Source organism: Doryrhamphus excisus, chromosome 11 (genome assembly GCF_030265055.1).
Source record: "Doryrhamphus excisus isolate RoL2022-K1 chromosome 11, RoL_Dexc_1.0, whole genome shotgun sequence".
Classification (NCBI taxonomy): domain Eukaryota; kingdom Metazoa; phylum Chordata; class Actinopteri; order Syngnathiformes; family Syngnathidae; genus Doryrhamphus; species Doryrhamphus excisus.
This window is the reverse complement of record NC_080476.1, coordinates 15512618-15525203: the sequence shown is the minus strand read 5'-3', so window position 1 is coordinate 15525203 and position 12586 is coordinate 15512618. Positions and strand designations below refer to the sequence as shown.

The window sequence follows — 12586 nt, the reverse complement described above, 5'->3', positions numbered from 1 at the left end:
AGGATGTGGTTTCCCCAAAGTTCCAACAGCTTACATTTTGCCATTAAATGTGATTTAAAGTTCATTTAACATTGGTAATGCTTTAATATGGTGTCAAATGCTACAACTCAACCGCTCTTACTATATTTATACAGTGACTTTGGCAACAAAACATCTTGTAATGGTCATGTAATTGTCATGTGACTATCCCAGGACATGGTTTCCCCAAAATGGCGGTGTGTCAGGTAAGCTAGCTCATTTCCAACAGCTTACTTTTTTGCCATTAAAGCTCATTTTAAAGTCATTTAACCTTTATAATGATTTAATATGGTGTCAAATGCTACAACTCAACCGTTCTTACTATATTTACACAGGGAATTTAGCTACAAAACATCTTGGAGTGGTTGTCATGTGACTATCCCAGGACATGGTTTCCCTAAAATGGCGGTGTGTCAGGTAAACTTGCTCATTTTCAACAGATTATTTTGTTTCCATTAACAATTTTAATGCTTTAAAAGAATGCCAAATATTGCAATTCACAAAAAAACTGTATATGGCACCCCCAAAATATCCTGTCAGATAAACTAGCTTGAGATTTCTAAGGGCATTTTAAAAAATTTAACCAAAAAAAAAAATGTTTGGGTCCTCAATTTAAAGTATAATACTGTCTTAGCCTTAATTCACGTGCTGAAAACTACATCAAAATGTGTAATATAGCATCATTGTTTCTCTGCAAATAAATACAATAGAGTGCAGTATGCTACGGAGCAGGAAGGCCGCCATGATGGCGAGGACGAGAGGTAGGCGGGGCTCATACAATGTATTCACTAGCACGTAGTGTAAAATAAAGTCATGCACTGTGTGTGCATTGTGATGAAATGAATGAATGTTAGTTACTGAACAGGATATAAGTATAAATGTGTAAAAATGCGATCCAAAATGCATTGTTGTATGCATGAGTGAGTCAAACAATGAAAAAGTATAAGCATATGTGTTTACAAAGTACAAGGAAGAAGAGGAACGCCGAACCACAGTGTATATAATATAATTTATTCTTAACATTATTACTAAATAAGACATTACCGTCTATTACATTACAGACTCATTTTGTTGTTGTTTTTTTTTTGGATGAGTGTGAAAGTATGTGATAGCGGGTCACAGCATATTCGTGCTTGTCTGTCTGCGTTTGGGCGTGTGAGAAAGTGATCATGTGTGAAGAGAAAAACAGACTAGGATTGTGTCATGTCCTACTGCACACGCACTGGCCCCGCGTCTTGTTGACCCAGTTGGTGCTCTTTGACTAATCCCTGGTGATTTCTGCGGGTGGTCCGGGAGGAGCTCTCCTCCAGTTTCCTGCACATTTAAATATCAGATGGCAAAGGCGGTGCTAAGGAACTTCCAAGGGATTTGACTGATTGGCCTGCCAACTCAACATGCAACACTTGGCACACGTCACAGCTAGAACCCGACCGATGTGGGATTTAATTACCGCCGTTAACGTACTATTTTTGACAGCTTTAATTTGAATATGTTTTGACTAATGGACCATAGTGATCATTTATTAATTCATTCATTCTTGAAAGACAGAGATAATAGAACCGCGATATTGCGAGAGAATAGTTGGCTTTAATCTCATAAGATTATAGCTGTTCTTTCCATTTTTTTTCAATTTTCCAACAATTAAAACTATTTCACTTTCTTAATTATTACGTTAGTCCTCATATTTTGACTTTAACGTTGATTCAACTCAACTTAATTCTCTAAAAATTGCTAATTTATTCATTGATTGATGTTTCGTAATATTACCACTTTAAAAATGATGTATTTTTTCTTTAATATTTCAACTTTATGCTGCTAAAATTATGTTATTTTTCCTCATATGACAACATTATTCTAGTAAAATTGAGACTTTTTCTCATAAGAGTGCAACTTTTTATCTTTTTCTTCATTTTACAATTACAATTTTTTTTACTATTTTGTTTTTACAATTACAAATTTTTACTATTACTATTATTAATATTACTACTGATTTTTTTTCAATTTTTATTGTATTTTTTGTGTTTCTGTTTAATTATATTTTTAGAATAGGCCATGGGCCAATACAAAAAAACCAACAGCTGCAGGCCACAAATGGCCCCCGGTCCTCACTTTGGACACCCCTGGTCTATACAGTTTGTGTCTAGTGTTTGGCTGGCGACCGGTCAAGGGCGTAACCCGCCTCTCCCCCAAAGTCAACTGGGATGGAGTGATGGACTCCAACTCATCCGTGACTCTAATGAGGATAAGCAGTATAGAAAATGGATGGATGGATGTTTGGATGCAATTTCTCCTTGTGGTTTATGGCTCTTGTAACTTGCTTGTTCACGCTGACACACCAGCAGATATCATAACAGAGCTGTTTTTTTTATATAACAGTCCAAATACAATATGAATTTTCATTTTACATGCGTGGAAAATGAGAGCAGCACTAATCCAAAGTTGCCGTAGTTGATGTTTTACACCGGACAAGCTGCTTTGTTTGACTAAGACTTGACAGTGAGGACACAGCGGGAGGGGGGGGCGTTGAGCTAAAGCGTCAAATATCAGGGACAGGATTACTTTTCTGTCAAATGTCTCTGTCGTACATGCACGGCGGTGAGATAGACAACTCAAAACACAGATCAGTGTCCCTGGGCCCTCGTCCTTCCTCCACCCATCCACCACCAGCCGTTCCCACAAGGCCGTTAACATCCTATTGACCTGCTCGCTCATTATCAGGTCAGCTTGGAACACACGCACACACACTCACACATCAGTATTTTGGTCCGCTTCTGATCTGCAAACCATCCCCTCCAAGCCACAGTAGGACGTTGTGTTGTCTCTGTGTTGTTGTCTTTCCACCAAATCATTCACTAGGAGCGCGCGGCGCCCATCGGTGCGTCTCGTCCACAGATGCTGCCCGATCCCTGGGGATGGCCTCGGCTTCCCAGCGTCCCCCCGCTGACTGTCAGTAAACGTGTTGACATAGATGTAGTGTGGCTACTAATGAGCTGCCAAGCAACAACAACTGTCAGCTCCTTAAGTCTCGTCAGTATTTGACAAAGGAACATTTGAGCTCATTACGCTTTTACTCGTAAGAAGCGTAACAATAGATTCATGTAAAGCACAATATTTTATTCCTTTGAAGGCCGAATCGCCATCCTTGAATACATCTGGCAGACGTTAGAATGCGGCGTGGACATTTGCGGTAATTGAAATTCACGACAAGTGTGAAGCTGTGTGATCTTCGTGTAGGCACAAAAGCACGCCTGATGTTTTACGGCCATCCAAGCCCGTGATTATTTCAACGCGGCGGTTTTGACACGGGCATACGTGTGCGTGCAGGCAGCCTTGTGTTTGTTTGTGTCGCACAAAAAAAACAGATTAGCGAAAACACGGAGGTAAAATAAGCAGCCTGACCTTGCTTTGAAACTGAAAGGCAATCCTCGGAATGATCCGCGGGTCAGTGGCTTTGTCCTTCAGACAGTTAAAGTCTATCCTTCTCATCCCCCACCTGTCTACTATTTATTCCTCTAGCCCTCACGCCGGCTTTCTGCACCACTTACATTCATGTCATACCTAATGTAACTCTTATTCTCCTAACGTTGTGTACTCACACTAGGACAATGGTGTTGTGCTTGGGCCCACTTCACAACTTCAATCTGGCACCGTTGGCCAGTGGGGGAGTGCTTTAATCCACGCTGAAGTTCAGTACACTTCCCTTCCTCTGGAGGGCAGTGCTGGCCCTGAGCAATCTGCTGCCCTCGACCAGACTGTAGCTGGTGCTCCCTGGTAAGGCAAATCACTTTTCATACACTCTGCATAATAACACATGCGTGAAAACCAAAGAAAAAAGAATACAATCACATACTTGAAAGTAGAATATTTTTCTTCTAAAGTAAGAAATCAGGTCTAAGTATAAGGTCATTGTCATTAATGACAATGCAAGATGTTTCTGTCAAGCTTTCATCAGTTATATATTTATTATAATTTATCCTGATCGTTTATCACCTTGTTTTCCTATGTATTGAAACATGCAAAGAGTGCATTTGAAATACGGGAAGTGAACAAATGTATTGCAATTGATATGAAATGGATGGGGAGTTAAATAGGGTTAAATAAGCTGCTTCCTCCTACTTTTTAGACATGTGGAACTGTGAATTGTATCATGCAATGTATTCCAATGTAGCTTGTATGCATGTTACAAATAAAATAAACCATGACCGTAGATTTATGTAAAATGTTCATATTAAGCCAGATGCTTTTTTAAGATTTATAAATTCATAAAAATCCAGACCTGACCAAAATAAGTGAATTTTGTGTGATGTTCAGTTGTCATTTGTCATTTTTCTGCACGTAAAACTACATTATTTTCTATGGTAAAACCTTCCTTGGTTAGAGTCTGTTTTGGTTTGAGTCGGATTAAAAAGGGGCTAACCAAGACACCACCGTATTATGTTTAAAATGTGTTTAAAATGCTGAATATGTTAATATGTTTAAATCCATCCAAAATCTTTGTAATTGTTCATACTGGTGTATTCAAATCAAGCGAAAGCGATAGACTCATGATGTCCAGGCTATCCGTATGGTTCTAAATGGAGTGATTACACTGAAAATTGCTATTGTATTAAGAAAACCATCCTAGCCAACACCCATGGAATGACGGATCGATGGACGAGTGACGGCAGTGGCAAAATAGAGAGACCGAGGATTTACATTGTCCCTGTCACGCTCATATAAATGTCCCTCAATGATAAAGCGACAACAGAGACAAGGACACCAGCCCTCGTTTAGACACTCACAAGTTCAAAGATTGCGCCTTCCCTCCCTCTCAGACTCTCTTTTAGCAGATTTCCATGCAAAGCATTATAACCTTTGTGAATTATTTAGTTTATTGACCTCTGTGGGGATTTAATATGAAGGTCGTTTCCTGCTGGCAGAGCAAGCGCCGGCGGGGTCCTCAGGTGACACGGCCAAGGTCGCCTGTCCCCCTCCAGTTAATAATATATTTGTCACACGCAGTGTTAGCCCCGACACGCCGCTACTGCCTTCCACTTGATTAGTGCCACCAATAAGGGCTGCCAAAGATAATAAAGTAGACGTTGGCTTAAGGAGACATGTCAAATGTCTCTCCTCATACAGATACACTGAAAAGATATACTATACACTGAAGCACACACTCATTCACACCCTCCGCCCTCCTCCCGTCTGTTATTGTTTTATTGTTTCCAAGATGAAGGTTAAAAGGAGATGCTGAACAGACAGAACAGCCTGAAGGCCATTGAGGGCCTGTCTGCAGCAGGCAGTACAGTGGTACCACAAGAACCATTAAAGAACCACCGTGCCCAATGCAGTGCTGTGTCATTTCTGCAGTCGGAATGTATACATGATGCACACATTCATCAGACGACTATCATAGTTTGTCCTCCATGTGTATTCACACTCACTATCTCTACTAATTTGGCCATTGGACATGTGCCCTCTAAACACTAGGGGCCAATTTTGGTCATCGGAACTTTATTTAGCTGTGTCAGCAAAGGAATAGCTAACTCTTACTGCTGGAAGCTGGCTGGTCAAATGGATAACAGAGCTTTCTCCATCTCGTAAGTGCGGTCGGTAGCGTTTTACTGTGTGTGTGTGTGTGAGATATCTGCTTTGGCTCTTGTGGTTACGGTGATGCTCAAAAGACATTCAATAAATCACTGAGTGCTTCTGTGTTGCATACAGTACTTTTCGTACTGCAGTTAAACTGCGGTTTTCAAAACCACCCAGATTCGGTTTGATGCTCATTTCGCAAAAAAACCCTCGGTTATCGTACAATATTGCATGTTACTAACTCCGGTAGTTCGTTTTTCCTCTAATGTCTCATTGCAGTACCCAAATAAGGAACCCTACATGCTGAGTCACTGTCCAAACATTTTTGATTCAGTGTGACTGCTAAATGGTAATGGTTTTATTTCATTTGAACATGCATCAGATTACAATTGAATGCATCACATAATCAGTTCACAGTTCCACATGTCCAAAAGGAGTAGGAAGAAGCAAAGCTTATTGTATCCTACCCCTCCATCTGGTACTTTTACAATCAGTAACTGTTACGTTTGTTCACTTCCTGCTTTCCTAACATAATTTATTTTTATTTTTTTTTATTTTTGTCACATACCAAAGTACGAGGTGATATGACCATACAATGACATAGAAACCGTCAATATAGTAATATATATTGCACATCATGACTGGTTCAAGACTCTTCATCCTTGTATTTAGCAAACATCAACTGCTTGTATTGTTTCTTGACAATACTCGCCAAGGGGCCAAAAAAAAACCCAACTTGCGACTGCCAGCAATTTGATCAAGAAGGTGAAAAATATTTTCGAGTTCAAGACAGAACTTCTTTTTGTGGAGTAAGATGTTGACCAAATGGACGCATCCCCATTACCCCCCCAAAGTACAAAGATGGTGTCCGAGTGGCCAATATTGCCAGGATGTACGAGATGTCTGCATGAAAAATAAGTTCACACAGGAAAACAATCACTGCGTTAGTTTCTCCCAAAACTGCTGATAACACCAAGAGCTATGGAGTCTTTATGCCCCGTCCTCACTGAAAGATTTCCGGTGAATCTGCAGAGGTTTTTTACCATTTCATTTTTAAATACTTTGGTGATCACAATGCCAGCCTTTCAACACTCTGGAGTTGACAACACTCCAGGCTAGTGTTCAGGTTACGTAAATGATGGATATTTTAGGACTTCTATCGAAATCCTCTGCTATTTTAACACTCTGCTCTCAGACAGTGACTTCCACCAGACACTCCAGATCCACTGCAGAGTGTATGGCTGAATCCCAATTCAGTGGGTTATCCATATTCAAACTCCATCTACCCGTTCGTTTCAAGTCTGGTCCCTGACCACACATGCTTCGAGAGCCGTACACCACTAAGCACTTAGCCCTTTACCCCTTGATTTGAGGAGAATTTGGACACCACTACACTCATGTGGACGAGGCTTCATTAGCGCCGTTGTTTGCCCGGGACAAAATGGCAACCATAAGTGAAAGTGCAGGTGAATTATGGCAAGGTGAAGGAGAGCAATACAGCAGAGGTGGCAAATAATTTGTGGCACAGTGTAATAATGAAGTTTATGGAGGCCTTGATGACCGAGAGCAGGGGGTTTAAATCTTTAAGGGGTGAAAAAAGCCTTAAGTGCAGCGTCATTGATTTGTTTGTATGACTGCTGGTGGTAATGGAGAATTCAGGAGGCCTGCAATGACTGATAGAAAAGGTTCTCCAGTCAAAGCTAAGATGAAGGCTCCTTCCGAGTTGCCTCCTGGGCTTCGGAACTCAGAGGTTTCTGTTTGATATCCCTTGCAGGTAAAAAGAAATTACTATTGAAAATAATAATAGTGACGATTAGAGACATCTGTACATCTTTCCCCTACGCCATTTATAGAAAATGATTCCTAAGAATACCAGATGTCACCACTAAAGACCGATTATTAGATAAGGAAAAATGAAACAATGAAAACAGTCTGACACAAAATTAAAACAGGAGAGCACGTCAGAATGGCAGGTTAAATCTTCGGGAACATTAGCATGATGTATGATTCCACTGGACGAAGGGCACTAAATGAATAGGTTTGTAAAGTCTATTAATGACCGTCTATTCTAGACCTTTTCCTCTATTATCGGAAATGCCGTGCGCCATCCATAACTCGGCTGATTCCAATCTTTTAAAGCATGTTCCCATCCCATCTTTTCTTCAGCATGGCAATAGGCTCAATGCTACAAATCTTGTTTGTTTTTTTTTTAAAATCCAGATTACCTCGTCCCATCACTGTATCTGTAGAACATATGAAGAGGATTAATAGCTACAATGGCCTCCGAGACAGGTTTGTGTCAAACAGAATTATCTGAGCGACCTTAATCTCTGTAGTTGTGCTTGAAGGTGATTTTTTTTTTCCCAAGCTGTGCACCACTAACACCACTAATAGACTAATATAGCATATAGTTTGACGATGCTGATTGGTGTTTATATGCAATGTCTCCTCTAGGGCGTACGATCAGAGAGGTCACACGGCTTGGGACATTTATTGGCCTATTCATTAAAAGGTGCAACGGGACACAAGTCGAGGGTTCACGTCTCCACTTTCCAAAGCAACTCACTAGCACAGAGATCATTTGCAACCAGACAAGCCTTTTGTAACAGCAAATAAAACAATATTGATTTTTTTGCTAGTGGCAATGGGTCTGTGCATCCTATTGATTAGGATTAAGCACTTATCACTCTCCAGACCCGGAGTTTGCCAATGTTAAGCACAGGTCTCAGGTCTTAATTACGACAGTGGCCTTTACATGGCTCCTTGCCTAATGACACTCAAGCAGCATCGCTGTTTTTGACCTTTTCTAGCGGGCCAAGCTAAAAAAAAAAAAAAATCCCGACCTGACCACAACAAGTGAATTTTGTGCGATGTTCAGTTGTCCATTCATTTGTCATTTGTTTTTTTTTCTGCACGTAAATCTATACATTATTTTCTATGGTAAAATATTCCTTGGTTAGAGTCCGTTTTGGTTTGAGTCGGATTAAAAAGGTGCTAACCAAGACACCACTGTATTATGTTTAAAATGTGTTTGCTGAATATGTTAATATATTGGTTAATATATTTAAATCCATACAAAATCTTTGTAATTATTCATACTGGTGTATTCAAATCGGGTGAAAGTGATGGACTGATTATGTCCAGGTTATCAGTATGGTTTTGAATGGAGTGATTACATTGAAAAATGTTATTGTATTACGAAAACCATTGTGGTCAACACCCAAGGAATGACGGATCATTTTTGTTTTTGACCGTTTCTAGTGGCCATGCAGAAATATTTTTGTTTTTTTTTACTTTTCGTATTGCAAGACTGACCTCCAACGTACAGGTTGGGCTCATATGTTCTCTTCTCAATCACCTTCAGACACGCAATTGTAATTATAATAATAATACTTGTTGTATGGCAAGCTCTCTGCATTCTGAACCTGTAAGACTTGGACACTGAAACCTTCATAAAGTCCACAATTGTGTAAAACCACGACTGAACACATCCAAGTTGTCAATACTAACATCAATGTGACAGTGATCACTTGGAGAATACATTTTTTTTTAATTTCCCAAAACATTTGTCCTCTCTCTATGAGGATTTCTAACACAGTACTCCCCTATGTACCAGGGATCTTGGTCATAGATTAACACGCTAAAAGAGAAGGTTTTGCTGTCAATCGTTGAATCTTGGTACGAGGTCAATCAATGGTTCCTCTCCCTGCTCTCCCTCACTTGTTCCCTCTCTTTTCACTGATCTTCTCAGATCAGTGGAGGAGGGAAAAAAAAATCAATGAAGTAAAGTAATCAGTTGGCGGAAGATACAACAAAGGCCCGAGGCCCGCCCAGCTACCTGAGCTCCATTTCACGCATCAGCAGCCACAACACGAACACCCAGGGTTTGCCTCGACTCCCACCTTAAACAACACCCCACGCCCCTTGGTGACCTATTCCTAGTCAGATGAAGCTCCCAGATTGCACTGCAGTATGCTACACTGTCTACTGCAGGGGCGCTCCCACTGTGCCATACTGTTTATTTGTTGATTTTGGACTGTACTTAAGAAATTAACCAATGAACAGATTTTAAAAAATTCACCTACTCACAGCTCAGTACAACTTTTACTGCTATTCGCTTTTGATTGAGGTTTTATTGGTGTCAGAGTGTTCCTCTGGCGATGACTTCATAGAGGACGAGCAGAACAGTTGCATGATTATCATTTTTATATTTTAAGTTTAGAGTGCTAATGAGTGCAGTCTGGCTGACTTAGCTTTGGGACTGGAATTTAGAAGGTTCCAGATCTGCTGACTTGACCTAGGCTAACCCACCGGAGTACGTATCACATATAGATTACATTCTAATACAGAGATTAAAACATGTCATTGGCATTAAGGAACACAGTACATTTTTTTTTTTTTTTGGGGGGGGGGGGGTGGTTCAAATTGCTTACAGTGGACACAAGCAATGTATAACATATTTAAGCAGTACATGGTAATGGTAATGGTTTTATTTCATTTGAACATGCATCAGATTACAATTGAATGCATCACATAATCGGTTCACAGTTCCACATGTCCAAAAGGAGTAGGAAGAAGCAACGCTTATTAAATCCTACCCCTCCATCTGGTACTTTTACAATCAGTAACTGTTACATTTGTTCACTTCCTGCTTTCCTAATATAGTTTTTTTTTTATTTTTTTTAATTTAATTTTTAATTTTATTTTTGTCAAGTACCGAAGTACGAGGTGATATGACCATACAATGCCATAATGGGTACCATAGTAAGTGTCAATATAGTTATATATATATATATATATAGCTCATCATGACTGGTTCAAGACTCCTTGTATTTAGCAAACATCAACTGCTTGTATTGTTCCTTGAATTCATATTCGTATTAATTCGTATTGGTAACATGTATTTTAATGCAGCACATAAGTCTGAAAAGTTGGAACTGTTGGGTATGGCTTGTTCTCACAGATGTTTTTACGGTTTAAACTGAAACTATATTGATAGTTAGACAGAACATTGTGTTCTGTAACTGGAGCATTATCTTCTGTAAGATAATGCTTCCATCATGCCACAATTGTGAGTACTGGATATGGTATATACAGTCTATTTTGTATACACACTCGTGTGACTATGGATATTTAACATTTTCAACTGATTGACATTATGGTTCAACACTCTGCCCAGACATGCTCGAGCCCAGCCGAGCTTTTCTCAGACGTTTCCCCGTCAGCGTGTGCCCTGCCCCTGCAAGAACATGGCCGCTGTCAAGGCACAGTCACGTTAAGAAGGGCAGATAAGTGTGTCGCAAGCTGTTGAGTTTTCCTTTAGCTTATAGGCAGAACATGTTCCTGAGTGGCACGGGGTCACCCTGATCTCTGATGACTCCCATCCTCCTCCCCTCTTTTCCCTTTCCTTGTCTGTGTGTGTGTTTTGTGATGTTATCTTTTCACTCTCCTCCCACTCACTGCTGTTCCCTGAAGCTGTCTCAGGGATGAACGCCTCATTGTTTTTGTCCTAGCCGTGCTTTCTAAATCTGCACCACTGGATGAGGATGCGGAAGCTTCATCCTCTAGTTGACCTTTCTTTAAAAGACTGCGGGTTGTCTTTTTGCAGTTACACAGTTCTCTTTATTCCAAGTCTTTTATGTCTCTTGATACATGCTTGTCGCTGTTCATATGCTCCATATCTTGACATGTGTTCTGTTTTGTTTGTAGACTGGGCCCCGAATCAAGAGGCAGAGGTAGGGGAAATTTGCCAGATACAATAAACCTCGGATATATCGGATTCAATTGTTCCCACTGGTTTTGTCCGATATAAGCGAAATCCGTTATATGCGTATACCGGAAAATGTCCATTTTACGCATATATCAGATTTATATCCGGTATATGCGTAAATCTATGCGTAAGACTATGTTTCCAATGTGCCTGGACTGGGCAATGAAAAGAGACGTAAGGTAATGAGAATTTAACTTTATTGGACTCTGAGCATAACAAATTGTTAATTAAGCCAGGCCCTGTTTCGCCCGCCCGCGAATCGGAGCACCACGATACGGCCATCCGATATATGCGAGGGAAATTTAATGGAAATGCATTGGAACGGGACTGGAGATTTTGTCCGAAATGGGCGAAATCCGTTATAAAAAATTTGATATATGCAATGAATTTTTATTGGAAATGCATTACAGAAAAATTGGTTCTTTTTTATCTGTCCGTTGTGAGCGAATTTCCGATATATCCGAGTCTGATATATCCGAGGTTTACCGTAATAACAACAACAATCATGTTTGTGTTACCGCATCTAACACTACATACTGTGGCAATTTTATCCCAAATTATAAACTTTTTTTGTGATAATAGTTTTCCAGCTGCTGTCCATCCGTTTCTCCCATGACGGGTCTGTTTGTTTTCTATTCAGATCATGCAGGCTCCTGGATTTCACACAAATCAAGTGCACCTTCAGATGTCGTTTCTCCACAGGGGGCAGAGTGATGGAGGAGAACAGGCGGCGCCTCCTCATGAGGCGCTCCACAATTGATGTGCCCTTTTGGCGCTGGAGAGGGTGACCTTAAAAAAAAAAAAAAAATTCAGAAACACTCTGCGACCGTCCACCGCTGATCAGTCTCAATTCGTCACTCAGCCTCCCTCAATGCTATTCAGACTCTGGAAACTGTCAAAAAAAAAAACAAGTGCTCTTGGGTTTAAATTCTTGATGTGCATGGGCAAGGTAGATGCCACAGAGCTCTGCAGGCAGATAAAGTGCCGTTCGTTGAATATTGAGATAATGTCTAGTCCATAACTACATTAGAGTCAGATCGTGAGACAGCCCTGATGGAGACAGAAAGCTATTAGTGAGGTATGAAGTAGCAGACACCGCCGGAATTTCAAATGTAGCGGCAGCATCTGACAAGCCGGCAGTATCTGATATCCCCGTTTATATTTTTTTTAGGCTCTGCAGAGAGAGGTAATTATTAAAAACAATAAACACCTGCTTAGATGGTT

At 40.4% G+C, this 12586-nt stretch overlaps 1 protein-coding gene across 9 annotated transcripts in view; it reads left to right on the top strand.

Moving 5' to 3' along the window:
• Positions 1-12586, top strand: part of samsn1b (SAM domain, SH3 domain and nuclear localisation signals 1b) — a 37340-nt gene that overhangs the window by 2242 nt on the left and 22512 nt on the right. For 3 of the 9 annotated variants that reach the window (XM_058086975.1, XM_058086974.1, XM_058086979.1), the window contains 5 exons: positions 135-224; positions 354-435; positions 3620-3789; positions 10772-10884; positions 11302-11327. The gene's annotated coding sequence lies outside the window, so the exon portion shown is untranslated. Of the gene's footprint in view, positions 1-134; positions 225-353; positions 3790-10771; positions 10885-11301; positions 11328-12586 lie in introns of all 9 variants that reach the window. The other 6 variants (XM_058086981.1, XM_058086978.1, XM_058086976.1 and 3 more) reach the window with 6 other exon arrangements.